This window comes from Aethalodelphis obliquidens, unplaced genomic scaffold (assembly GCF_003676395.1).
Source record: "Aethalodelphis obliquidens isolate GAN/ISIS:26980383/991018 unplaced genomic scaffold, ASM367639v1 scaffold2, whole genome shotgun sequence".
Lineage (NCBI taxonomy): Eukaryota > Metazoa > Chordata > Mammalia > Artiodactyla > Delphinidae > Aethalodelphis > Aethalodelphis obliquidens.
The window spans coordinates 37594068-37621387 of NW_020837946.1; the positions used below are offsets into that span (position 1 = coordinate 37594068).

General features: G+C 40.8%; 1 long non-coding RNA gene across 2 annotated transcripts in view; it reads left to right on the forward strand.

Annotated features, from left to right (window-relative positions):
- LOC113630006 (uncharacterized) overlaps nucleotides 1–27320 on the forward strand; it is a 36217-nt gene that overhangs the window by 3522 nt on the left and 5375 nt on the right. For both annotated transcript variants that reach the window (XR_003436794.1, XR_003436795.1), the window contains 2 exons: nucleotides 5486–6505; nucleotides 12214–12394. This is a non-coding gene — a long non-coding RNA (uncharacterized LOC113630006). The remainder of the gene's footprint in view (nucleotides 1–5485; nucleotides 6506–12213; nucleotides 12395–27320) is intronic.

Sequence of the window (27320 nt, forward strand, 5' to 3'; positions counted from 1 at the left end):
AAAAGAAAATGCAAATAATCATCTCCCTCGTTTTATTACTGAGTAGGAAAAACTCTCTTCCTCATATGTGTTTCCCTTTTACCACTCACACAGAGCACTTCACTTCTGATACTTTTGGTCACCAAATGTGTGTGGGTTTTTTTCCCTGCCCCCAAGCAATTCTCTATGACACCAACTGGGTGTCCTATAAATTCAATGCTGACATTGTCTACCTGGAGATAGCATCAAATCTCACAGGTTAAGAGCTCAGTCCCCACAAGACTGATGCCATGCTCCCAACTTCAGGTGCCAATCTCAAGTCTCATGTTGTCACCTGTATTTCTGACCGACTGGCTATAAATTTTTGTTCCCATGACCCCCTCCTTGGATTTGATAATTTGGTAGAATGGCTCATAGAATTCAGGGAAACAATTACATTTACTGGTTTGTTATAAAAGGGTATGATAGAGGATCTAGATGAACATCCAGGTGGAAGAGGTGCAGAGCTACCATGCTCCCTCTGAGTGCACCACTCTCCTAACACCATGTGTCACCAGCCTGGAAGCTTCCCGAACCCCTCTTACATTTGGGATTTTTATGGAGGTTCCATCACACGGGCATGATCAACCATTAACTGCATTTCTAGTCTCTCTCCCATTCCTAGAGGATAAGGGATGCGGCTGAAATTTCCAAGCTTCTAACCATGGCTGACTTTTCTGGTGACCATCACCCATCCAGGAGCCCTCCAAGCTTTGCCTTCTTTCACCCAGGAAATTCAAGAGATTTAGGATTCTGTGTCAGGATCTGGGGGCAAAGGTCAATATATTTATTTTCTATTATTTCATAATTACAAAAATCTTTAAAAAGATAGGTGCTTATTTTTTTGCTAGTGACTTGTAAAATGATGCTAGAGCATGAGATATTTCCAGTTGGTCTTAGGGAGAGTGTCAAGATTTGCAAATTATTACCAGATGCTGGGGTTACCTTCCCTTTCCCTGCCTTGGGAAAAAAAGACATAAAGTAAAGAAGAAAACAAACAATGAAAGCAATTGAAGTAATAACTAAAGCAAATAGCCGGAGCCTAAATCATCCCTCCCCCACCCATCATGGCATGGGGGCCAGTCTCATGCCTCACGTACTTTTTATGTCTAGTGCCCGGTACAGGGCCTTTTTATGTCTAGTGCCCAGTACAGGGCCAGGCAGGTGCCCAGCAAACATGTGGAACTGAACAAGCATCTCTGGCCTGATCACATGTTAGTTCTCCAGGGGAGTTTCTGAGTTGTATCTCACATCTAGTTGTCCCATAAATACACAAGGTGAGGAATTGGCATTCAGAAAGGTGATCACCCTAGGTCTAAATTCAGGGACTCTGTTAATGTTCTGTTATTTAAAATCATGAAAAGCAGAGTGGGGGAAATAAAAGGAGCGAGATTCCATGTGGTTGCCAGATGGGTGTGCACAGGTAAGAAACATGCAGGTGGGCTGGGTCTGGTTGTCAGAAAGTTGATGCTCAGTCCACATGGTCAGCTTGAAACTAGGAATACAAAAGAAATTGGCCGTGTACCCTAAGGTTCTCTGCTGTCCTTCTCCCTTTTAGTCTAGAAATCCTGGGTAGTTCAGCTCTAATTCCCTCATGTCCCTCTTTCCAACATTGCTGTAGTACCTTTGTTAATTGGAGCTTCCCAATTTTTTATAATGATGGTAGTTAGACCTCTTCCCCATCCCTGTCTGCTAAGTTCTGTTTGTACTTCTTGGAGGCAGATTTGAAAGCTGGGCTCTTGGCAAGTAATAAGAGCCTGGCCTTTTTTTTTTTTTTTGCGGTATGCGGGCCTCTCACTGTTGTGGCCTCTCCCGCTGTGGAGCACAGGCTCCGGACGCGCAGGCTCAGCGGCCATGGCTCACGGGCCCAGCCGCTCCGCGGCATGTGGGATCTTCCCAGACCGGGGCACGAACCCATGTCTCCTGCATCGGCAGGCGGACTCTCAACCACTGTGCCACCAGGGAAGCCTGCCTGGCCATTTCTTTTCATAATAACTCAGAGGCTCTTACATTGGCTTTCATGGTTCATACTGTTTGTAGAAGACAGCCATTCTCTTAAGGGACAGGACAGGTATTAGGAAACCTCTCCTACTAGAAGAGTTAGATGAGACTCAGAGAGGGGAAATCCTGGCCCTGTTGGTCACCTAGATTATTACTGGCAGAACCTGGATGAGAATCATCTCATCCAGACTCCCCTGGAACAGCTCATCATGCTCATTCATCAGTGGGGCCTAGTTTAGTGATGGGACAGGGGAGATCCTGAAACATGGGATTAAGGGAGGGCATGTGTATTCAGGTTTAGCACAGTGTCTGGCTCAGTGCTGTCTTCAGTACATGGTAGACTGCTATGATGGGGATCATGGGGTGGCCCAGCCATGGAAACAGTAGACAGTGTGGAGGATATAAGGGGAAGCCTTTTTTTTTATTATTATTATTACATTATTTATTTATTTAGGCTGCTTTGGGTCTTTTGTTGCTGAGCACGGGCTTTCTCTAGTTGCGGTGAGTGGGGGCTAGTCTTCATTGCAGTGCACGGGCTTCTCATTGCGATGGCTTCTCTTGTTGTGGAGCATGGGCTCTAGGCACACGGGCTTCAGTAGTTGTGGCATAAGGGCTCTAGAGCACAGGCTCAGTAGTTGTGGTGTACGGGTTTAGTTGCTCCGCAGCATGTGGGATCTTCCCGGACCAGGGCTCGAACCCATGTCCCCTGCATTGGCGGGCGGATTCTTAACCATTGTGCCACCAGGGAAGCCCAAGGGGAAGGCTTTTACTGGAGGCAAACATTTACACAGAAAGGGATATGGGTGGAGACATACCCAAGGAGATGCTGATCAGGGGAATATTCTTCCAGGGGAACAGGGGATCTTGGGGTGTCTTCTGTTGGGCCAGGCCAAGCCTTATTTTATTCCATTGCCACAACAGCCTTGGAAGTATTATTATGCCCATTTGTCAGCTGGGACTACAGAGTCACAGGGAGGCCAAGTAATTCCCAGGATAGCTGCACTGAAGACCTCTAGGAACTCCATTCACATGAAGTACCATGTGAACAAGCCCCCTGGAATTATTAGAAGGCAGAGCTCACACCTAGGCTGTTTGGCTCCACAGCCCGGGTTCTTAGCACCTCTTCATACTGCATTTTCCAGACAGCCTTTTCTGGAACCCAGCATTGCCCAGTCAGGCCCTCATTCATGTATGTCTCCAATCTAACAAGAGAGAACATTGCATAGGTTATAGCTGTTGGGGAGAAAAATGATCTCTGGACTCAGGGTCAGAGGCTGGGTTTGAGTCCTGGCTCTGCTCCTGACTTGTGTGACCTTGGCCAGTCACCTCACCTCTTCACACAGTCATTTGCCATCTGTAACATGAAGAGAAAGGTGTACAATTCTCTCAGGCTTACGGCGAGGACTCTGTGAGATTAATGAATGTGAAAGTGCTTTGTAAGCTGTGAAGTTCTGAACAAACATAAGCGTTCGTACAAATCGAGGGAACGAATGGGGCCAGCAGGCAGCCATTTATTATGTGGGCTGATATGTATGCAGAGTATGGACTTTTTATGCTTCATTTGCTTCTGTGAAAAATGTACAAGTGACGATGTCCTGAGTCTGCAAACAGAGGATGGGGCCTTTGTGTGTGCTGCGGATGTTGCAGAGCCCGAGGGAGGGGGCCAGGAAATGAAAACCATGTGGCTCTGAGTTGGGCCTTGAAGCTTCAAGCTTCCCCACAGGGAAGAAGAGAAAGAGCATGCTAGATGTTCTTGGGTGATAACAATGAGAAGTATGAACCCAGCCTAAGTTCCTTGGCTTCTTGTATTTCTCTTGAGCAAATGTTTCTGTTCTTGAGGCAGCTTAACAGCAAAATCACCTTTCATTTGTTGAAATGTGACAAAATTGGGCAGAATCAGAGGCTCAGGATGCTGTAAAAACGAGCTATAAAATTTAAATAAGTCTTAAGTGAATTGGCCTCGGGCATTTCCTTGAGTTGAAAAGAAGAGGAACTGTGTGAACATGAATCTTGCTTTTTCTTACCATCCTCTACTATGGGGGCCATGACTGTATGCAAAAGAGCTCATGCTTACAATTCTAGTCTTTAAGGAGAAAGAGCAAAGCAAGTTCTTTTTAACCCATCATTTCCCCCCCCACCCACTGTTATAGGAAGCATGTGGCTAGGTTGTCTAGAAAGGCACACTCAAGAACTTCCATCTGTAAAGATCTATAGTCTGAGGGATGCAAGGTAATGATGTTTATCAGACTGTGAATAAAGAAAACAGAATGGGTACTAGTGAATTGGATGGAGCTACTAGGCAGGACGGAAGTCAAAAGATTTTTGACCTCAGTTTGGAAAACTGAATTAGCTAGAAGGATCATAACACATGTGTGCATATATATGGGGGTGGGGGAGAGAAAGAGAGAGAGGTTCCGGGAAGAGAGAAAATTTTAATAGCATACAGGTGCTATGATCAGGCATGAACAAAAAATAGCTCTCACATCAAAAATACTGAAGCAGAGGAGAAGTACTGATATTTGTCATGTGAAGCTCTCTAAACAGATGAAAACTACATCTCTGAATTAAAGGGGCAGCTTCTCAAACATCTACTTTAATAGAGAGCTTTCACCCCACGTGACTGAGATTAGCAGCAAACCCCTTGTAAAATCAAATTAATGAGATGATTCCTGGTTATTGAGAAAAGGAACTGGAAAAAAGAGGGAAAGTGACTTTTCTCATAGGAATGGTCAGTGTTGTTTTTTTGTTTAATTTATTTAATTCACTTTATTTTTGGCTGCATTGGGTCTTCATTGCTGCGTGGGCTTTCTCTAGTTGTGGTGAACGGGGGCTACTCTTTGTTGCGGTGCACGGGCTTCTCATTGCGGTGGCTTCTCTTGTTGTGGAGCACGGGCTCTAGGCATGTGGGCTTCAGTAGTTGTGGCACTTGGGCTCAGTAGCTGCGGCACGCAGGCTCAGGAGTTGTGGCGCAGGGGCCTTTTTGCTCTGCAGCATGTGGGATCTTCCCAGATCAGGGCCCGAACCTGTGTCCCCTGCATTGACAGGTGATTCTTAACCACTGTGCCACCAGCGAAGCCCTGGTCAGTGGTTTTACATTCAAATTTTTGAGAAAATTCATTGACTCTTAGGAGTTGGAATAATTTCAGAGATTCTTTCATCCAACCCCCCTCAGATGAGTAAACTGAGACCCAGAGAGATTCAAAATCTCACCCAAGGCCCACGATAGGAAAGGGGCTGAGCTAGCCCACGCTCCAGGCCTCTGTCTGCACCCTGGATAAAAAATCACATTGGCGAGGCTTCCTCCTGAGGCTGGGACTTAGGATGTGGGGGCAGTTGCTCTGGGATAAAAAGAGGCCTCTTTTAATATTCCTTCGTTTTAAAAGTTTGAGTTTAACATCTGCTACAGAGAGAGGAAAATAAATTCCAACTGACTTCCTTTTTCATTTTCTTTTATTTCTCATTTAAGAGTGGAGGTGGAAAGAGGGGCTCAAAGTTGAAGGCAGTAATATGAGCCATGAAAGCACTGTGTGAGACACAGTTAGAAAGTGAAATGCTTTACAGATGCCACCAAAAAAAAAAAAAAAAAAGAAAAGAAAAAAAGAGGAAAAGGCAGTCTTGAACCAGGGCACACCTCTTCACTTTCCACATCAACCAGGTAAAAGGAATCAAATGCTAATAAACCACATGTCCACTAGAATCCTTCTTGAGTATTTATTCACTTGGCACAAGTGACAGTAGTAGACTATATGTAACATATGTTTTTTATTCAGAAGATTTCTGTGCTTCTTCATCCTAGTTCCGAGCTAATCAAAGTGGACATCTGTGTCCTGGAGGTTCTTTCTTCACAAATCTAGAATCAGACTCGGAATTCCAAGCATCTAGAGGGGCTGGTATGTGACTAGTTGCTGTCAAAGTCCTGGGACTTGAACTTGGCGACCTAGTCAAAGCAGATGAAAGTTCATTTCTGAGTTTGTCCATCCCTTTACACCAGGTACTCACCCCCTCCCTATTCAAATTCTCCCTATAGTTAGCTATCTTTCTCAAAAGACACTTAAAAAAATTAAACCAAAACAAATCTAAGAGAAACCTGAAAGATCAGGATAGATGCTCCTTGATGATATCCTGAAGGGATTTATAGTATCATCGATATTTCCCAATTATTACTGAACTTGGACTGGTATACTTTGTTCATTTTAGATTACATCATAATAATGGGCATTTTATTTCCCTAGAATATTGGTGACTTAAAGTGTCTCAGTTAAAAATTCATTTGCCCACAAGTAACAGAAAACCCAGTTTACAGAGACTTAAACACATGAGTTTCAATTTCTTTTCTTTTTTTTTTTTTTTTGGCTGTGTGGTTTGCAGGATGTTCTCCATGACCAGAGATTGAACCTGGACCACAGCAGTGAAAGCCCGGAATCCTAACCACTAGGCCACCAGGGAACTCCGAGTTTCAATTTCTTACTCAACAGGAAGTCTGGAAGTAGGCATCTGGTGGTGTTTTGGTGGCTAAAGATGGTGGCCACTGTCCTGATAAATCTCTTGGCCTTCCCTCATCGTTGCAATACATCAAATAGTAGTCAGCATGGCTAAATACAAGGCAGGAAGAAGTAGGGAAAGGGGAGCCCAGCTATGTCCAAACTTTTTTATCCAGAAAGCCAAATCTTTCTCACACCATGCTCCCAAGCAGATTTCTGCCTATGCCTCATTGGCCGGAAGTGGGTCATATGGCCCCTCCACTTGCATAGGAAGGTAGAAGAGGAAGAAAAGATTATAATGATTAGTTTAGGCCAATTTTGATCCACCTGAGACTCCTGGGTACATTGCTTCTCTGAACCAAATCAGGGTTCAGTCAGCAAGGTAGAAGGTGGAGGATGGTGGAGGATTTTGAGTAATCACGAGCAGCGAGGATCATAAATTGGAGTTCTAACGTAATACATTTGTAAGTGTAATTTTTACTGTTAATAGCGAACAAAGATATTTAAAATGCAAAGAGTTTTACTACATTATTTCCTCTTGCTTCTTTACCTCTGTCTTGATGGTCTTATAGTTTCCATATAATTTTCTTTGAAGTGGCCTTTGGCATCTACTTTCTTAAAAGAAACATTGTTGAGCCAAACCCCAGCTTTGCCTCCAGAGTTCTGACATGCGCAGAACTACATTAGTAGTACATATATCTTCATGAACAGCTGGAAGTAATTTTCAACCTAAGCATTTCGTATTTCATGGATGGGTGAAATTTACAATAACTTTTGAAGCAACTATTCTAAAGCTCATGCGTCTTTGATTGGATGCTTGACTAATCCCATCCATTTCACTGGTGCTAAAATATTTTAAAACTCTAAAAATGTCCTTACATGGGTTGTAAAAGAGATACAAGAAAGGCACCAAGAAAAAAAAAATCATGTCTTCTCTGGTGCCTCACAGTACATTCAGTGTATTCTCTACATAACAGCTGAAGTGATCCTGCAAAAGGAAAAGTAGGCCATGTCACACTCCTGGTCTCAGTCCTCCAGTGGCTTCCCATCATCTTTGATGAAATCCAAAGTTCTTACGATATCTTTCTGGGCTCTGTGTGACCTGGGCCCTGCCTGTCTCTCATATTTTCTATCCCTTCTCACTCTGGGTGGCTGCAATGTCCTTCTTTTTTGTCCCCCCAGTAAGCCAACCATGTTTTCATCTCAGGCCCCTGCCCTTGCCTTTCTTTTGACCTGGGATTCTCTCTTCTTGGGTATTTGTGTGGATTTTTGCTCCTACTATTCAGGTCTCTGCTCACATGTCACCTCAGAGAGCTTTCTCTTGACCACCCTGTCTTAAGTATCACCTCCCTCCATCATTCTCTATCTGCGAACCTGCTTTATTTTTCTACAAGGCCCTTATTATAAGCTGACATTATATTACATATTTATTGGTTGACTGACTTATTTATTATGTGTTCCCTACTAGAATGTGAGCTCAACAAGGGTAGGAACTCAGTTTGGTTTACTTCTTTATCCTCAGTGCCTAAAATGGTATCTGGTACCAGTAGGTATGCAATAAATATTAATAAATATTTGTCGGATGAATGAATAGAAGTTTTAAAAAACTGGTTCTACTATCACATAGTCAGAAGACTAAAGAGTGGGTCAGAGCTAGTTATGCAGTTATGGTTTTTTTCCATGTCTACACTGGTATTTTATTTAATGCGCAAATACAAAACTTAATAAAAATGCTCAATTAAATCAAAGGATATTACATTGAAATGTGGTTCTTCCTGAACCATTCACTCAGCAAATACTTACTTTGTGCCTCTCCTTTAAGGAAGTACCAATGATTTTTCATATTTAATGTGTTACCTATTTATTTCCCTATTAGAGTTAACTCTAAATAAACTATTAATAAAAGGGACCAGGAGAAAGTTTCCTGAGGACTAAGTTTTTGGCTCTATATCATGAACATGTTTTATTGATGACACAAATGAAGCTACTGAAGGCTCTTTGGCAAATTTAGTAAATGAAAGGGAACTACTTACCTCAGTGACGTTATAGAATTAGGATCCTAAAATGTCTTGACCAGCCAGAAGTAATGAGATATCCCACCAAAGAAAATAAATCAACTGATAAGAAGACTTGTAAGAGGTGAACTCAGATTTAACAGTAATATATTGGGAAAAGATTTAGCATTTTAATCACTGTGACTCAGTAGTGTGCTGTGGTTATCACTAAAATGAATGCAAGCTTAGACAACCAAATATAATCATATTACTGTGTTATTAATATCTAACATAGTATATGTATATTGTCAAATAAAAAAACAAATCCAGACTTAGGAAGGAGACACTTTATTTGAAAAGGATTATTGCCAGGAGGGGAAAGAGATTACTATATTACAATAGGGAGAAAGCTTTGACCATGAGATCTGCAAGCTTCTCAAAAATCAGGCAAAAAGATTTTTCTTTTATAGAGAAAAGTAAGCAAAGAAACAGGTGTAGGCGAGTGAGAAGAGAGGTAGCATGATCGGATAGCAGTTCAGAGGATGTTCCAAGGCCAGTCTCTTCTTAGCAGGGGCTGTATGCTGGCTCAGGCTGAGGAGGGCTAAAGTTTGGGGCCCTGGAGGAAAAAGAGAAGCCTAACCAAAACTTATTTGGGAAGAGCAGTTCAGCTAATCATTTATGAGGCAAAGAAAGGGAATTTTGGGGGTCTATGTTTGGCCTTGTAAACAAGGGAGGGCATATGTGAGTCTTATTGACGTCGTATTGGGGAAAGGTGGTTCTTTGCAGTAAACTGTTCTTCAGAACACAAAGAGGGGAGGTTTTTTTCTTTTTCATAAAAATATATATATATTAAAAAATTGTTTATTGGAGTATAGTTGATTTACAGCATTATATTAGTTTCAGGTATGCGGTACAATGAAATGATTCAGTATTTTTACATATTATACTCCATTTAAAGTTATTACAAAATAGTGCTATAATTCCCTGTGCCATACAATATATCCTTATTTCTTATCTATTTTATACATATCAATTTGTATCTCTTAATCCCATACTACTATCTTGTCCCTCCCACAAGAGGGGAGGTTGCTTTCCATGGTTACAGGGCTTAGGTAAAATTCAACATTTATACAATATATAAATTATATAATGCATAATGTACAAATTATAATTATAGTATAAAGTTATTATATAGACAATATTATAAACTATACAAAACACAAATAAAAACATAATGCCTATAACATATTATATATACATATGTGTATATATATATATATATGCACAAACACATATAATAGCTAGTTTAATATAATGCCAGCTGCCTCTTTCGTAGCAGGGAGGTGACAGTCAGCTTTACTTTGGTCAGCTAACAGGTGGCTCAGAAGGGCAAATATGGCTTACATGCTCCAATATTATTTGGCCAGCACATGGGTTTCAAGTTTTAAATATGAAAGCCTTATGTCAGGGGTTAAGTCCAACTCCTATCACTCCTTATGTCTTTACACTGGGCCATAGCCACACATTTACGTTTAGTAGGGTCTGGTCCCTGGGAGTGTCTGAATTTGCAACCCCTAATCAAGAGCACTGTGGGGCCACCCTTTGAAGAATGTGGACAAAGTGGATCATAGTCAGGAAACACACACCACACAGATGGAAGGTATGAGAAGTTCGAAGATTTAGTCTAGAGGATATGAGGCAGGGAAGGATGAGAGAGGCCATCACAATTATCTCCAAATACTAGAATAGTTGCCATGTGGAAGAATTAGACTTGTTCTGTTTGGTTCCAGCAGGGTAATAGTAGGACAAGTGGGAGGAAGTTGCAGGGAAATAGATTTGTGTGTCAGCATAAGGAAGCCCTTTCTAACAGAGCTGCCTTCAGAAAGTGGGGCTCTCCCTGTCACTGTATGCTTTGCTGCAAAGCTTCATTGTGGAGCTGCAGGAGGGGATCTGACTATTGAATGGGTGTGTTGGAATAAGCAGTATTGAAGTTTCTTTTCCACTGTAAGACTCTCTGATTCTGTGAAATAAAGTAAAACCCCATTATTTTGGCCTTGATTGATTGATTGATTTTATAAATTTATTTATTTATTTATTTATGACTGCGTTGGGTCTTTGTTGCCGTGCACGGACTTTCTCTAGTTGTGTCGAGCGAGGGCTACTCTTCGTAGCGGTGCGCAGGCTTCTCATAGCTGTGGCTTCTCTTGTTTCAGACCACGGGCTCTAGGCATGCGGGCTCAGTAGTTGTGGCTCGTGGGCTCTAGAGCACAGGTTCAGTAGTTGTGGTGCACGGGCTTTGTTGCTCCACAGCATGTGGGATCTTCTCGGACCAGGGCTTGAACCCGTGTCCCCTGCATTGGCAGGTGGATTCTTAACCACTGCACCATCAGGGAAGTCCCAAAGCCTTTACTGATTTAGAATTAGTATAAATCCTGTTAGTGGGGCAGGATGAATTTTTTCTTTATAATATTTTATGATATATTATTATTTTCTAATATATAAGAAGTGTTTTCTATAACACTAGGAAAAATGTTTTAACTACCTAAAGTCAACTAATAAAGTAATAGTTTATTGTTGATTATGTATATGACACTATTCTGGGAGTTTTATGGAGCAATAACAGAATATAGAGGGAAAATACATTCTCCTGGGAAAGACATGGTTATATGGGAAGATCTGATAACCCCATGAAGCAATAAGAGAACCAGAAATTATATTTATTTATCTCTTATATATTTACAACATCAAGTGAAATTAGACAATAATAATGTGCTAATTGTCAGGAAAACTCATTAAGAGTAAGAGGTGACCAGGTGAATATAGTGAGCATGGTTTACGAACAAAATATCAGAACACAAATCAAAGATTACTAAGTGAGTATTTGAAATCAGGCTGTTAGAAAAAAACAGTCTATAATAACTAAACAAACACATTGAAAAGAGTCATCATGGACAACTTTAAGTAGGAGGAACTTCTTGTATTTGTCCTTGACTGTTGGCTGTGAGAACAAAGCAGGCTGGAGAGGAGTGTAGAGGTGGGAATGAGGAGGGTGGGGATCAGAGATGTCGTACAGATTGTCCACTTGAGAGAGGTGCACGCCAGGAGTGGAGGGGGATAGGATTATTGGGTGGACTCCCTGTGACGTTGAAAACAGGTAGGGAGGTTTGCGATCAGTGCAGTAGGGAGACAAAAAATAAAATGATGTGAGAAATTTTAAAAGAGCAGTTTCTAGTTCATTCACCAGATATTCACTGAGCACTTTACTGCGCACCAGGCATGTTCAAGATGCTGAAGATCCCCTTACCCTCAAGGATTTACAATTAAATGGGTGAGAATGACAAGAAAACAGCATTATAATTCCACGTCATAAGTCCTGGAGAGAGAGCAGAGGCTGCACGTACTGCAGAAGAGAGTTGGGTGGGGTTAGCCCCACTCCAGGTGGCAACTGGTGTAATGCCATGGAAGGCCTTCAGGTGAAATAATAGCTGAGCTGTGTTTTGAAAGACAGGCATAAGAGGTTTGGAGGACAAGCATGTTAGCAAAGCGAGCAACACATGCAAAGTGACCTGGGGAATAAGTGGGGAGGGGCTGTAGTGCAGGACACTGTGGGGTGACTGGTGAGGGTGAGAGGTGGGCCTGGCCAGGTGAAGAAGGGACTTACATAATACCAATAACAGTGAATTAGTTTTTTTTTTTTTTTTTTCTGTTTTTTGTTTTAGGGTAAATCAAGCCATAGGAGTGAATGAGACTGTGGAATGACTGAGAAGTGAGAAGGCCAAAAAGGGGAGCCTGGGGAGCCCCCTGGTTTCCTTTTATATACAGATAATCATCTCCTGCATACTGACCATCTGCTGTCAAAGCAAAATTCCAGTGGACCTAGCTTTAAATCTTCCTACCAAGGTAACAAATTATTCATTTTCTTGTTTTTGTTTTTACTACTGAGAATTGTCAATATTTCTATTAAGGTTAAAATGCCTTCCCAGGATTGGTTAAGTAAATGTGGCATAGTCTTACACTAAAATACTTATTCTTAAAAATGATGCCATAGGACAATATCTAATGACGTGGGGAATCGTTCATGTTTTATAAGTGGAAAAAAAAAAGCGGCTATGATCTTATTTTTTTAAAAAGAAAAACAAACAAACAAAAAGATTACTCCTTCCTTCTGAGTCTCATTTTCCTCTTCTGTAAAATAAATGTATTAGATTAATGATGTCTATGACGCCCTCTAATTACAAAACTCTGTGACCTAGAAAGAATACCATGTTTTCCATCTGCCTTCCTATGTGTTCTCTCTTCTTCTTTCCCATTTTACAGATCTGGAAAATAAATAATAGTTCAGTAATAAAATATTTATTTCATATAGCATTATTTAATGTTGAAAAATTCTGTTATCTATTAGTAGGTTGTGTGCTATGTAGAGATAAGGATTTGAGTATTTATTGCATACTTAAAACTTTGCTAAATATTAAGAAGTCTACAAAGAAATTCTGCCTTCAAGGAGTTTATGACCCAATTGGAAAGAAATGGAGATTCATGTATAAACTGGTGAATAAAAATAATAAGTGATAGGGCTTCCCTGGTGGCGCAGTGGTTGAGAGTCTGCCTGCCGATGCAGAGGACGTGGGTTCGTGCCCCGGTCCGGGAAGATCCCACATGCCGCGGAGCGGCTGGGCCCGTGAGCCATGGCCACTGGGCCTGCGCGTCCGGAGCCTGTGCTCTGCAACGGGAGAGGCCACAGCAGGGAGAGGCCACAGCAGTGAGAGGCCCATGCACCGCAAAAATAAATAAATAAATAAAAATAAGTGATAAAAAACAGTACCAAAATTATACATTTCATCACTGCATAGAAACCAGAGAAGGACCCATGATCTTAGCATATACACAGATTTACTCCTGAGGTGACTTAATCAACAGAGGCCCCACCAGGACCACTGAAGCCCCACCAGCCCTCCCAAAGCTTTGAGGTTCTGGTGAGGACGGCCATCCCACAGGCTGACTGCCCCCCACTGCACAGTTGGAGGAAGCTGGCCTGGCCTGTAGGATACTCATCTTTAGCCCTCCTCACTCCCTGAAGAGGATCCTGCCTTCTGTATCTTCTCTCCTCCCAGCCTTACCCACCACTCCTCCCTCAGCACAAAGCCAGGTGTGGACCGTGCCTCTGGGCCTCCTGCTGCCAAGTGCTGAAGGATCTCATGCTAGGGAATAATAGTTGCTGATTTTTATGGCGTCATCAACCAAGAGCAGAGAAATACCAGCAAGGTCTGCCCTTCACAGGTGATTTCCCTTTTCCCTTCCCCAAGTTTGTTACCAGAAGGGCAGGGCCTATTTATTTACTCTTAGGCCAGCTCAGAGGAGCAAAGATTAATTACTAATAGCTCATTGGCTTATCTTGATTACTAAAGTAGTAATCTAAATATTGTGGCTAGGTCTTGTTAACCAGTACGAAATTATCTCAGATATACTCCAAACAATATATTTGAAACTAAAACATAAGAATGACTCTAACTTCTTTTTACCAGGCCAGATTATAATAGCTAAAATCTTAAAGTACCCACTCTACATAATTATATGAGTTCTTCATTTGTATTTATATTTATATAAGTAACATTTATTTATATTTATTATATATATATTTTAAAGTTTATAATAATAAAAATGCCAGAAGTCTGTAGAAAAATGAGCAAAGGACTCAAAGAGAGTGAGTAAACCATGTGGTTAATAAGCAAATATAAAGATGCTTAACTAATGAGGAACTGAAGAAATGCAAAATAAAACAAAGTGACATTTTCAGCTACTGGTAAAGATTTATTTATTTATTTATTTTTTGGCTGAGTCACATGGCTTGTGGAATCTTAGTTCCCCAACTGGGGATTGAACCCCGGCCCCTGCCTGGCAGGGAAAGTGTTAAGTCCTAACCACTGGACCACCAGGGAATTCCCAAGATTTAAATGTTGATGATACTATGAAGAAAGATACTTTCATACACTATTGCTTAAATTATAAATTAGTAAAAACTTTCTGGAAGGCAATATATGTTCAGTTAAAAAAATCTGTATACCATATTTCCCAGACATTCTATTTCTAAGAATTTCTAAGGAAATAGTTAGATAAAGGCACAAAGATGTAACTACAAGCATGTTCACTGTAATAGTATGTATAATAGTGAAAACTAGTACTGAATGAGCATTAATATAGGATGAAGAGGCATATTTTAAAGACACAGACAGTGTTCGGCTTACCCATTAGCTATAAATTGTGATGATATTTTCCATAAAAGCTTTGCTGAGCATTAGATAATTGGGGCAGAAAGGTCAGTGAGAAATGTCTCAACTGCTTTACCACGGTGACTATGTAATATGCACTTAATGGAAACGCAACTTGCCAAAATATATAACTCTCTCCCATAGTCCTAGAGCCTATTTGTTTTTTAATAAAGAACGTTTTCAACTCAGAAATGGTAAATTTAGTACAAAGCTTTCAGTTGTTTTGGAGGGGGAAAAAAGAAACCCTAAACGGATTCAAAGAACACAGGGACTAGAATTTCTATTGAAACCAGATGTTCTCATTGTGGTTGTATTTTAATGGTTATCAGCAGTCAAACCTTAAAACCCACATCTTCAACATGGCCTGGCTAACGTGAGTCATCCACTAATGACTGGGTAAGTTACAATTGCCCTCCGTATCCAGCGGTCGGCATCCATGGGTTCAACCAGTTGGGGATAGACTATGTTAACGTTGTTGCTGACTTATACTATGAGGTTAGGCCTACTATGGTTGTGTCTGTATTGAACAGGTACAGACATTTTCTTGTCATATTCCTTAAACAATACAGTATAACAACTATTTCATAGCATTTACATTGTATTAGTAATCAGTTATAAGTAATCTGATTTAAAGTATATGGGAGGTGTGCATAGGTTATATGCAAATACTATGCCATTTTTATAAGAGACTTGAGCATTTGAGGATTTTGCTATCTGTGGGGGGTCCTGGAACCAATTCCCTACAGATACTAAGGGATGATTGTGTCTTTTTTTTTTTTTTTTTTTTTCTGTGCACAAGAAACAGATTACTATACTGGCAGCTTTTGTTTGTGAAGAATTTGCGATGTGCTGGTCCCCATGTGTAAGTATCTATCCATCTTATTGCATTTAATTCTAAGAAAACTATAGGACCAAGTGTTTTCTGCCTTATATAAATGAAAACGTTGAGAGTGTGAGAAGTTAATGGCTTGCTTAAGGTGATCCAGCAGGGATTCAGGCCTATGGCAGACTACAGCCTGGCTCATGTTTTCCACATCGTACAGTCTTTCCACATTGTACAGGGAAGGACAGATGTAGAAGAAAGGGTCATAGCAGGTCTGATATTCAACTGGTAAACACCAATGTGGCCACAATGATTTTCTAAATGTTAAAATATTTCCATACTAATTGGTAAATAGCTGCTATTATCAGCCCCTCCCTGCCCCCAGTGCTTTTCCACTTCCCTCCTACGAGACCCCTGCCCCGTCCCCCCAAACATGCAGCAACTAGAGGGGCCACACCTGGCCCAGGAGGGGGCTTCAGGGGGCCTTCTGTTTGGGCAGCATGGTGATTATTAAGTCTCTGCACATCACCCCCGAAGAGAGGAAATCTCTAGTGAGGATAGGGCAGAGACAGCAGCTCTAGAAGTTACAGCTTTGTTTGTCACGTGCCATCTCTAGCAACTCTTTTTTATACATTAAAAGTTTCCGGGGGCTTCCCTGGTGGCGCAGTGGTTGAGAGTCTGCCTGCCGATGCAGGGGACACGGGTTCGTGCCCCGGTCCGGGAAGATCCCACATGCCACGGAGCAGCTAGGCCCGTGAGCCATGGCTGCTAAGCCTGCGCGTCCGGAGCCTGTGCTCCGCAGCAGGAGAGGCCACAACAGTGAGAGGCCCGCGTACCGCAAAAAAAAAAAAAAAAAGAATCTGCCTGCCAGTGCAGGGGACATGGGTTTGATCCCTGGTCTGGGAAGATTTCATCGTTAGTGTATAGGAATGCAAGACATTTCTGTGCATTAATTTTGTATCCTGCTACTTTACCAAATTCACTGATTAGCTCTCGTAGTTTTCTGGTAGCATCTTTAGGATTCTCTATGTATAGTATCATGTCATCTGCAAAGAGTGACAGCTTTACTTCTTCTTTTCTGACTTGGATTCCTTTTATTTCTTTTTCTTCTACGATTGCTGTGGCTAAAACTTTCAAAACTATGTTGAATAATAGTGGTGAGAGTGGGCAACCTTGTCTTGTTCCTGATCTTAGTGGAAATGGTTTCAGTTTTTCACCATCAAGAATGCTGTTGGCTGTGGGTTTGTCTTGTGTGGCCTTTATTATGTTGAGGTAAGTTCCCTCTGTGCCTACTTTCTGTAGGGTTTTTATCATAAATGTGTGTTGAATTTTGTCAAAAGCTTTTCCTGCCTCTGTTGAGATGGTCATATGGTTTTTCTCCTTCAGCTTGTTCATATGGTTTATCACATTGATTGATTTGCATATATTGAGGAATCCTTGCATTCCTGGGATAAACCCCATTTGATCATGGTGTATGATCCTTTTAATGTGCTGTTGGATTCTGTTTGCTAGTATTTTGTTGAGGATTTTTGCATTTATGTTCATCAGTGATATTGTCCTGTAGTTTTCTTTCTTTGTGACATCTTTGTCTGGTTCTGGTATCAGGGTGATGGTGGCCTTGTAGAATGAATTTGGGAGTGTTCCTCCCTCTGCTATATTTTGGAAGAGTTTGAGAAGGATAGGTGTTAGCTCTTCTCTAAATGTTTGATAGAATTCGCCTGTGAAGGCATCTGGTCCTGGGCTTTTGTTTATTGGAAGATTTTTAATCACAGTTTCAATTTCATTACTTGTGATTGGTCTGTTCATATTTTCTATTTCTTCCTGCTTCAGTCCCGGAAGGTTGTACATTTCTAAGAATTTGTCCATTTCTTCCAGGTTGTCCATTTTATTGGCATAGAGTTGCTTGTAGTAATCTCTCATGATCCTTTGTATTTCTGCAGTGTCAGTTGTTACTTCTCCTTTTTCATTTGTAATTCTGTTGATTTGGGTCTTCTCCCTGTTTTTCTTGATGAGTCTGGCTAATGGTTTATCAATTTTGTTTATTCTCAAAGAACCAGCTTTTAGTTTTATTGATCTTTGCTATTGTTTCCTTCATTGCTTTTTCATTTATTTCTGATGTGATCTTTATGATTTCTTTCCTTCTGCTAACTTTGGGCGTTTTTTGTTCTTCTTTGTCTAATTGTTTTAGGTGTAAGATTAGGTTGCTTATTTGAGATGTTTCTTATTTCTTTTCTTTTTTTTTTTAAAGGAAGGAAGGTTTTATTTATTTATTTACTTGTTTGTTTATTTACTTATGGTTGCGTTGGGTCTTTGTTGCTGCGGGTGGGCTTTCTCTAGTTGTGGTGAGAGGAGGCTACTCTTTGTTGCTGTGCATGGGCTTCTCAGTGTGGTGGCTTCTCTTGCACAGCATGGGTTCTAGGCACACAGGCTTTAGTAGGTGTGGTGCAGGGGCTTAGTTGCTCTGCGGCATGTGGGATCTTCCCGGACCAGGGCTTGAACCCATGTCCCCTGCATTGGCAGGTGGATTCTTAACCACGGCACCACCAGGGAAGTCCTGTTTCTTGTTTCTTAAGGTAGGATTGTATTGCTATAAACTTTCCTCTTAGAACTGCTTTTGCTGTATCCCATAGGTTTCAGATTGCCGTGTTTTCATTGTCATTTGTTTCTAGGTATTTTTTGATTTCCTCAGTGATCTCTTGGTTATTAAATAGTGTATTGTTTAACCTCCATGTGTTTGTATTTTTTACAGATTTTTTCCTGTAATTGATATCTAGTCTCAGAGCGTTGTGGTCAGAAGAGATACTTGATACGATTTCAATTTTCTTAAATTTACCAAGGCTTGATTTGTGACCCAAGATATGATCTATCCTGGAGAATGTTCCATGAGCACTTCAGAAGAAAGTGTATTCTGTTGTTTTGGATGGAATGTCCTATAAATATCAATTAAGTCCATCTTGTTTAATGTATCATTTAAAGCTTGTGTCCTTATTTATTTTCGTTTTGGATGATCTGTCCATTGGTGAAAGTGGGGTGTTAAAGTCCCCTCCTATGATTGTGTTACTGTCGATTTCCCCTTTTATGGCTGTTAGTATTTGCTTTATGTATTGAGGTGCTCCTATGTTGGGTGCATAAATATTTACAATTGTTATATCTTCTTCTTGGATTGATCCCTTGATCATTATGTAGTGTCCTTCTTTGTCTCTTGTAATAGTCTTTGTTTTAAAGTCTGTTTTGTGTGATATGAGAATTGCTACTCCAGCTTTCTTTTGATTTTCATTTGCATGCAATATCTTTTTCCATCCCCTCACTTTCAGTCTGTATGTGTTCCTAGGTCTGAAGTGGGTCTCTTGTAGACAGCATATATATGGGTCTTGTTTTTGTATCCATTCAGCCAGTCTGTGTCTTTTGGTTGGAGCATTTAATCCATTTCCATTTAAGGTAATTATTGATATGTATGTTCCTATTACCATTTTCTTAATTGTTTTGGGTTTGTTATTGTAGGTCTTTTCCTTCTCTTGTGTTTCCTGCCTAGAGAAGTTCCTTTAGCATTTGTTGTAAAGCTGGTTTGGTGGTGCTGAGTTCTCTTAGCTTTTGCTTGTCTGTAAAGGTTTTAATTTCTCCGTCAAATCTGAATGAGATCGTTGCTAGGTAGAGTAATCTTGGTTGTAGGTTTTTGCCTTTCATCACTCTAAGTATGTCCTGCCACTCCCTTCTGGCTTGCAGAGTTTCTGCTGAAAGATCAGCTGTTAACCTTATGGGGATTCCCTTGTGTGTTATTTGTTGTTTTTCCCTTGTTGCTTTTAATATTTTTTCTTTGTATTTAATTTTGATAGTTTGATTAATATGTGTCTTGGCGTGTTTCTCCTTGGATTTATCCTGTATAGGACTCTTTGTGCTTCCTAGACTTGATTAACTACTTTCTTTCCCATATTAGGGAAGTTTTCAACTATAATCTCTTCAAATATTTTCTCAGTTCCTTTCTCTTTCTCTTCTTCTTCTGGGACCCCTATAATTCGAATGTTGGTGCGTTTAATGTTGTCCCAGAGGTGTCTGGGACCTTTTCATTCTTTTTTCTTTATTCTGCTCTGCAGTAGTTATTTCCACTATTTTATCTTCCAGGTCACTTAACCATTCTTCTGCCTCAGTTATCCTGCTATTGATCCCTTAGAGAATTTTTAATTTCATTTATTGTGTTGTTCATCATTGTTTGTTTGCTCTTTAGTTTTTCTAGGTCCTTGCTAAACATTTCTTGTATTTTCTCCATTCTATTTCCAAGATTTTGGATCATCTTTACTATCATTATTCTGAATTCTTTTTCAGGTAGATTGCCTATTTCCTCTTCATTTGTTAGGTCTGATGGGTTTTCACCTTGCTCCTTCATCTGCTGTGTGTTTCTCTGTCTTCTCATTTTGCTTAACTTACTGTGTTTGGGGTCTCCTTTTCACAGGCTGCAGGTTCGTATTTCCCATTGTTTTTGGTGTCTGCCCCAAGTGGCTAAGGTTGGTTCAGTGGGTTGTGTAGGCCTCCTGGTGGAGGGGACTAGTGCCTGTGTTCTGGTGGATGAGGCTGGATCTTGTCTTTCTGGTGGGCAGGTCCACATCTGGTGGTGTGTTTTGGGGTGTCTGTGACCTTATTATGATTTTAGGCAGCCTCTCTGCTAACGGATGGGGCTGTGTTCCTGTCTTGCTAGTTGTTTGGCATAGGGTGTCCAGCACTGTATGTAACTTGCTGGTCGTTGAGTGGAGCTGGGTCTTGGCATTGAGATGGAGATCTCTGGGAGATTTTCGCTGTTTGATATTACATGGAGCTGGGAGGTCTCTGGTGGACCAATGTCCTGAACTTGGCTCTCCCACCTCAGGGGTACAGGCCTGACACCCGGCTGGAGCACCAAGACCCTGTCAGCCACACGGCTCAGAATAAAAGGGAGAAAAAAAGAAAGAAAGAAAGAAAGAAAAAGGTAAAATAAAATGAAGTTATTAAAATAAAAAATAATTACTAAAATAGTTTAAAAATTAATAAAAAAGAAAGAAAGAAAGAAAGAAGAGAGCAACCAAACCAAAAAACAAATCCACCAGTGATAAAAAGCGCTAAAACTATGCTAAAAAAAAAGAAAAAACAAAACAAAACAAAAAATATGGACTGACAGAACCCTAGGACAAATGGTAAAAGCAAAGATATACAGACAAAATTACACACAGAAGCATACACACACACACAAAAAGAGAAAAAGGGGGAAAAAAAATATCGTTTCTCCCAAAGTCCCCTTCCTCAATTTGGGATGATTCGCTGTCTCTTCGGGTATTCCACAAATGCAGGGTACATCACGTTGATTGTGGAGATTTAATCCGCTGCTCCTGAGGCTGCTGGGAGAGATTTCCCTTTCTCTTCTTTGTTCGCACAGCTCCCAGGGTTCAGCTTTGGATTTGGCCCTGCCTCTGTGTGTAGGTCGCCTGAGGACGTCTGTCCTTCGCTCAGACAAGACAGGGTTAAAGGAGCAGCTGACTGGGGGCTCTGGCTCATTCAGGCCGGGGGGAAGGGAGGGTTACGGAGTGTGCAGCGAGCCCGCGGCAGCAGAGGCTGGCATGACGTTGCACCAGCCTGAGGCGCACCGTGTGTTCTTCCTGGGAAGTTGTCCCTGGATCATGGGAACCTGGCAGTGGTGGGCTGCACAGGCTCCCCGGAAGGGGGGTGTGGATAGTGACCTGTGCTCGCACACAGGCTTCTTGGTGGCGGCAGCAGCAGCCTTAGCGTCTCAGGCCCGTCTCTGGGGTCCGCACTGATAGCCACGGCTCGCGCCCGTCTCTGGAGCTCCTTTAAGCGGCGCTCTTAATCCCCTCTCCTCGCGCACCAGGAAGCAAAAAGGCAAGAAAAAGTCTCTTGCCTCTTCGGCAGGTCCAGACTATTTTCCGGACTCCCTCCCGGCTAGCCGTGGCGCACTAACCCCCTTCAGGCTGTGTTCACGCAGCCGACCCCATTCCTCTCCCTGCGTTCAGACCGAAGCCCGAGCTTCAGCTCCCAGCCCTGCCCGCCCCGGCAGGTGAGCAGACAAGACTCTCACGCTGGTGAGTGCTGATTGGCACCGATCCTCTGTACGGGAATCTCTCTGCTTTGCCCTCCGCACCCCTGTTGCTGTGCTGTGCTGTGCTGTGCTCTCCTCCGCGGCTCCGAAGCTTTCCCCCTCCGCCACCCGCAGCCTCCGCCTGCGAAGGGGCTTCCTGGTGTGTGGGAACCTTTCCTTCTTCACAGCTCCGTCCCACTGGTGCACGTCCCATCCTTATTCTTTTTTCTCTGTTTTTTTCTTTTTTCTTTTGTCCTACCCAGGTACGTGGGGAGTTTCTTGCCTTTTGGGAGGTCTGAGGTCTTCTGCCAGCGTTCAGTAGGTGCTCTGTAGGAGTTGTCCCACATGTTGATGTATTTCTGATGTATTTGGGGAGAGGAAGGTGATCTCCGCGTTTTACTCTTCCGCCGTCTTGAATCCCCTGTCGCAAATCTTCTATGTTAATGTAATTAAATATTTTAATTTTTTACCTTTGTGTTTTGGGCTTTTTATGTCTTGTTTTAGAAATCTTTCCTTTTCTCACAGTCTTAAAGATATTCTTCTGTATTGCTCTCTAATTTGTTTTAAAGCTTTGATTTTCTACTTGGATATTTAATCAACCTGGAACTGATTTCTTGTGTATGGTGTGAGGAAAGGATATAACTTCAGTTTTTTACTATACAATAACCAATTATTCCAGTGCCATTTATTGAATAACCACTGATCTGCAGTGCCATCTCTGTCAAATTACATGTTCCATAAATGAATGGGTCTATTTCTGGGGTCCCTATTTACTTTGTGAATCAATTTATCTGTCTCTTTATCAATACTATATTGCCTTAGTTACTATTATTTTACAGTAAATCTTGACATCTGTTACGGTGTGTCTCCCTTCCTTGTTCTTCATAATTGTCTCAATTATTCTTAGCTTTTTATTCTTGCACATAAATTTTGGAATCAGGTTGGCAAGTTTCATGAAAAACCCTGTTGGTATTTTGGTTGGAGTTACATTGAATTAATAGATTAATTTGGGACTATTGAAAGGTCTGAAACATTGACTTTTCTCCTCCATTAAGATAGTGTACCTCTTTCTTTATTGAGATCCTTATTGTCTTTCAATAACTTTTTACAGTTTTCTCCAAATAGGTTTTGTACAAATTTTGTTAGAGTTATTCGTAAGTGCCTTCAAGTTTGGGTTGCTATAGTAAACAGTATCTTTTCCTTTTAAATAATGTTTTCTAATTTTTCATCAATGGTGTGTAACAGGAGTTACACACTATATGGCCTGTGGACCAAATCCAGCCTGCAGTGTTCTTTTGTAAAGAACACAGCCGTGCCCATTTGTTTACATATAGTCTATGGCTACTTTCGCACTATAATGGCAGATTTGATTAGTTAAGATTGAGACCATATGCCTTCAAAGTCTAAAATATTTACTACTTGGCTCTTTATAGAAAAATTTGCTGACCCCTAATGTATAGGAAGGAACACTATGGATTTTTGTATATGTACCTTACGTCCAGCAATGTAGGTGAACTCTCCTATTAGTTCTAAGGATTTTTGGGTTAATTCTCTTACCTTGTTTATGTAAACTATCACATTATCTATGATTAATGATATTTTTTTTCCTTTAGCTTGACTCTTTTGAAAAATGTTGAATAAAAGCTGTGATAACTGGCCTCCTAGCTTTGTTTCTAATTTTAAAGAAAATTCTTTGCATTAATTAACAGGATTGCTTTTAATTTTTGGTAAATATCAAATATCACATAAGGAAGTTCTCTTCTAATTTTTTATTTTTAGCTTTAAGAGTTGTTTTGTGATCACCATTGGGTGCTGAGTTTATCAAATGCTTTTTTGTATCTATTGATTACCTATTGATCACATGCTTTTCTTTTGATTCTTTGACCATTGTGTATTATAAATAGTATGAGGAATCCTTAGAACAAATAAAATATATTTGTATTTTTCTTCCTGTTTTTTAATTTCCTTTTCCTTCTATCCATCAACAATGAGATCTCAATTCTGTACAACCACACAAAATTATCAAATTAAAAGGAAGCTCTTGGTAGTAACTATAATGGATGCTTCTGGCTATATCTAAACTGAGATAGATTAAGTAAATTGATAAATTCACATTCCACCACAGGTGGTTTCCTAGAGCCAGAGATGGGAGTGGGAGGATAGCATACTACTTGGCTTCCATCCCCCCAGCCCCAGGCAATAGTTGTGAACTTTTTGGAGAGAAGTATGGTATCTGCATTTCTGCATGGAACACAGCATGGTGTTGGCATGGTGCATCCTGAAGAGGAACCAATGGCACTTGGCACATTGAAGGTTTTACAGGTTTGGGAGCACTGAAGTCTGTGCTATGGGCAGGATATTTTCCCTGTGAGCTTCAGCAGAACGTTGCAAAACAATGGGGCTGGCAGCAGATTGCCAAAGCTCAGCAGACTCAGTGGATAACCAGCAAAGCCCTGAGAGAGAGTAGAAGCACCTCATTTGTGTTGATTCATTCCTGAATGCATGTGAAACATCCTTGTGACTTCCCAGAGTCACTTAGGGTCTGGACTGGAAGTAGGGGGCACTTAGCCAGGAATACATTTGGGCTTAAAAGTTAAGGTAACCTGAGGCTGTTGGGCTGAGGAAGTGGGACTCCATAATCCTACCTGCACTATTCTAAGTGCCTGTTTACTTGGCTAAAAGCTTTTGTATGACAAGAAGAGCTATTGTAGACCTTCATTAAGGCTCCCAAAAACTTGTCAGTGAACTATTTGGTGGATTTGATATTTGCTAGCTTGTTTTTCACCATGGCCCGTGCACTGGCAATTACACTGCAGAGAAATAGTAAATGTAAAACATGCAAGCACATTTTTAGATTCTTTTGCTGTGTTCTTGATTTCTTTGTTAATGATGCATCCAACTGACAAACTGCCAGACACTAAATCTTAATTCTTCTCTGTTTCTACAAAAATTGAGGGTACTTTCCAATGGGTTCTACCATCGCTGTCTGACGGCTATGCGTTCTGCACACTGGGTGGGAAAATCCAGCTGTATCTTTGTGTCTCTGAATGTCATTAACTAATTCTCAAATATTCAGTGAAACCACAGATAGATGAGGTCAAGCACTTTTCCCCCTGAGTTTTTGAAAATGTGCACATTTAAAGAAATGTATTGCATGTTTCTTATTCATTTACTGCTAACTGTTCCAAATCTTGCATTGCAGGAGTTAGACACTGTCCAAAGAGCTTATTTTTAAAAATTAATTAATTAATTAATTTATGGCTGTGCTGGGTCTTCGTTGCTGTGCGCGGGCTTCCTCTAGTTGTGGAGAGCGGGAGGTACTTTTCGTTGCGGTACGTGGGCTTCTCATTGCGGTGGCTTCTCCTGTTGTGGAGCACGGGCTCTAGGCGCGCAGGCTCAGTACTTGTGGTGCACGGGCTTAGTTGCTCCACGGCATGTGGGAATCTTCCTCAACCAGGGGTCAAACCCATGTGTCCTGCATTGACAGGCAGATTCTTAACCACTGCGCCACCAGGGAAGTCCCCAAAGAGCTTACTGAACCATTTTTGAAACTGTTCTTTTACAAAAACAGAAAGTCACGATATATCAAATGTCAAGTAAATTTGAACTTGAGAGAAGTCGGATTAGGTTCAAAACATTTGAATTCATAAACTTGAGCAGGTTCTAAATCAGAGCATTGATGAGTCCCCTGGTTTCTAATTATTTTTCCTCTTTTATGCTTGTGTGTGTGTGTGTGTGTGTGTGCATGTTTGTTTATACAGTGCCTACTTCATACGTACTCTGAAGTGCACTGATGAGAAGAAGAAATTTCTCTGTTTTGATTACATTGGATTTAGGGAGGCAAGAAAAACAATCCTGAGGCTTCAGACTTGGAAATTCGGAATGCATATTTAATCGTCTATGAGCGGTGTGACTGTAGTACTGTTCTTTTTTTTAAAATTGAAATATAGTTGACATACAATATTATGTTAGTGTCAGGTGTACGACATAGTGATTTGACATTTGCATACATTATAAAATGATCACCCTGATAGGTCTAGTAACCATTCGTCCCTATAGCAAGTTATTACAGTATTATTGATGATATTTATGATGCCATATATTACAGCCCCATAGCTTATTTATTTTGTAACGGGAGGTTTGTACCTCTTAATCCCCTTCATCTATTTCACCCACACCCACACCCTCTCCCCTCTGGCAACTACCTGTTTCTTCTCTGTAACTATGAGTCTGTATTCATTTTGTTTGGTTGGTTTGTTTGTTTTTAGATTCCACATTTAAGTGAGATAGCACGATATTTGTCTTCCTCTGTCTGACTTATTTCACTTAACGTAATGCCCTCTAGCTCCATCCATGTTGTCACAAATGGCAGGATTTCCTTCTTGTTTTTTGTAATTTTTGGCCCCACCGCATGGCATGCCAGATCTTAGTTCCCCGACCAGAGATTGAACCTGTGCCCCCTGCAGTGCAAGCGTGGATTCTGAACCACTGGATCGCCAGGGAAGTCCAAGATTTCATTTTTTTTATGGCTGAGTAGTATTTCCTTATATATATGTGTGTGTGTGTGTGTGTGTGTGTGTGTGTGTGTGTATATACATACATATATATGTGTATATATATCTCACAACTTCTTTATCCATTCATCTGTTGGTGGACACTTAGGTTGCCTCCATATTTTGGCTATTGTAAGTAATGCCGCAATGAACATGGGGGTGCATGTATCTTTTCCAATGAGTGTTTTTGTTTTCTTTGGAAAAATACCCAGAAGTGGAATTGCTGGATCATATGGCAGTTCTGTTTTTAATATTTCATACTGTTTTCCATAGTGGCTGCACCATTTGGTCCTGTTTGTTGTCATTTGTTAAAGCCACTGAAATAGGGGACATTTACACGTAGTGATTTTTTTTAAGATATATTTCACAGATTACTTAACATGTTATTGAAAAGAGTGCTTTGCAAAGATAATTAAAAAGTGTGTATGGTTTATTATTTTATATGCTAATCATATACATTTGTTGTTGTTGTTACTGTTAGGGGACACGAAGGAGACTTGGAAATGTTCCAGGACCTGAAAATGGCAAAAAACTGATATAACTGCTATGCTCTATATTTCTTTAGTGGCTGATGAATCTGTTCAAGGTGACTTAGAGAAGAATTTTTGGAGTATGAAAGAATTATCTTAACAACATCTTATACATTAGAAGATATAATTTTAGTTCAGTTAATAAAAATTTGACTGAATGAATATTATGGGACCAGGCACTGAATGTGCTTGAGATAAAAAGATGAATTTGAAATGGACCTGCCCACAAGGAGTTCACAGTAGAGTGAGATACAAACAAATCATCAATATTTAAAGTGTTAGACCAAGTAGTAAGAGATTAGATAAAGTACAGGAATCATACAAAGGGAGGCAGGATTAAGTGTGTCTGGGGTGGTGAGGGATGATGGTGAGGGAATGTACAGCACCTGGCACTGTGCCTGGTATATAGTAGAGGCTCAGAAAATGTTAGTTCCCTTTTCCCCTTCCTTTAGATATAATATGTTGACCTTTATATGCAAAAATTATGATTCTACTGGCCAAATGTCAAGGGGATATGGAGTTCGAATTCTTTCCTTGTTGAGTGTTAAGTTAGTGTGGATTCCGCTGCATTAAAAATTTTTTCGATTCTTCTGGGG